Here is a 1,677-nt window from a genome sequence, read left to right on the forward strand (position 1 = left end):
AAACGAAAAATATTTCACAAGAAAAATTTGAAATTTTATAAAAAAAACTTCCAACAATATTAATTATTTTTCTTTTGAATTTTAAAAGAACTTTGGGTGCGCAGTTTTATAGATTTAATTTTAGTATAATAAAGTGCAAGTTGCAAGTAGCTAACAGTTCGGGTTGATTTTTAATAATTTTTTTTCGCTAAAATTTCGAGCACATCTGCATGTTAAATAGGAACAACAGCGTTCTCTTTGTCTCGTGTTATTATATATCTACTAGCGAATACCCGGCGTCCTTAGCTACGCCTTAAAATGGCCTCATTCATAAAAAATGAAATAGATTTGAAGAGGTTTATGAAGTGAGATTTTCTAATATATTTTCGATATATGAAACATACTTTATTTTTCATGAATAAGGGTGTTAGTTAATATATTTTCGAATTTCGTATTTAATTCTGGAAATTTAATTTATACATACTCTTACAACTCGATTCTACATATCGTACACTTTCTTCAAAGGTGTATAGAATTTTTTAAACAGGTGGCAAGCCTCCTCAAAAATATTTTTGGCGGTAAAAATTTCTAAATCCCATTTAGTTTGATATCCATATTGCAATATTTAATTGAGATTATCAAATTAAAATTTTCAAACAGGCAACCTTTCACAAAAACATCGTCGACTGTAACTCTCTTTTAATTTCTTTTGATAGCCATATTGCAATATTTACTTTATTTTATCAATTTACTTAAATTACAATTTTCAAACAGGTGGCAACTCTCATAATTTTTTTCCTACATCTTAAGTTTGACCTTTAGTAACGCACCGTTGAAAACTGCATTCGATTCCATGCATTAGTTTTCGAGTGATGCGCTTGCAAATATACAGACAGACAGACAGAGAGACAATCAAAAATTCGAATAAAAAAGTTGATTTGGATTCTGTTGCTCTAATGAATCAAGCGTTGCCAGGTTGACGTTTTTAACGTCATTTGGACGTTTTTTGTATCCTGTTGACGTTTGGACGTTTTTTGTGTAAAAAATGACGTTTTTTAACTTCCCAGTAATTTTTCTTTGTTACTAAATCTTGCAAGAGGAACTGATTTTGAATTATTTTCTTAATAAATCTTTACAATCTTTGTGTTTTGCTGCAGCTGCTTCAAAAGATTTTTTTTTTTTGGATTCTTGGACCCCCGTGTTCAAAGGCTGGTTGTGTAAACACTTGAGGTTACGAGGCTTGCTGTAATGTTTGCAATTGCACATTAAAAGCCGAATCAGGAAGAGCCGATCTATTGCAACACGCACGTTCGTAAAAGCATCAAAATAACTGTGCAGCATAAAACGTCAGAAAAAAGTAGGCGACTTTTTTAAGACTACATTGAAAATGTAATGTAATGAACGCAAAAAAGACTGAAATATTGCTATGCTCCTTCCTAGCAGAACGTAATTTAGCATTTTCGACCACCGAAATGTCTACAAGAAACAAATATTAATGGGCTATCAAACTGCATACTCAAAAAAAAAATCTAAAAAATCCGAATCCGAAAGTTGAAAATCTCGCTGAAAATTTGCAGATTTTTTATAATTTTTGCACAGTTTTTGTGGATTTATATTTTATTTGTTAAAGAGCTTGGCTTTTATGGAAAATTAATATATATTAAATAAACGAAAGAGAAACAGCCAAAATCGATCAAA

Source organism: Rhagoletis pomonella, unplaced genomic scaffold (assembly GCF_013731165.1).
Source record: "Rhagoletis pomonella isolate Grant_MI unplaced genomic scaffold, Rhpom_1.0 Rhpom_scaffold_00007, whole genome shotgun sequence".
Lineage (NCBI taxonomy): Eukaryota > Metazoa > Arthropoda > Insecta > Diptera > Tephritidae > Rhagoletis > Rhagoletis pomonella.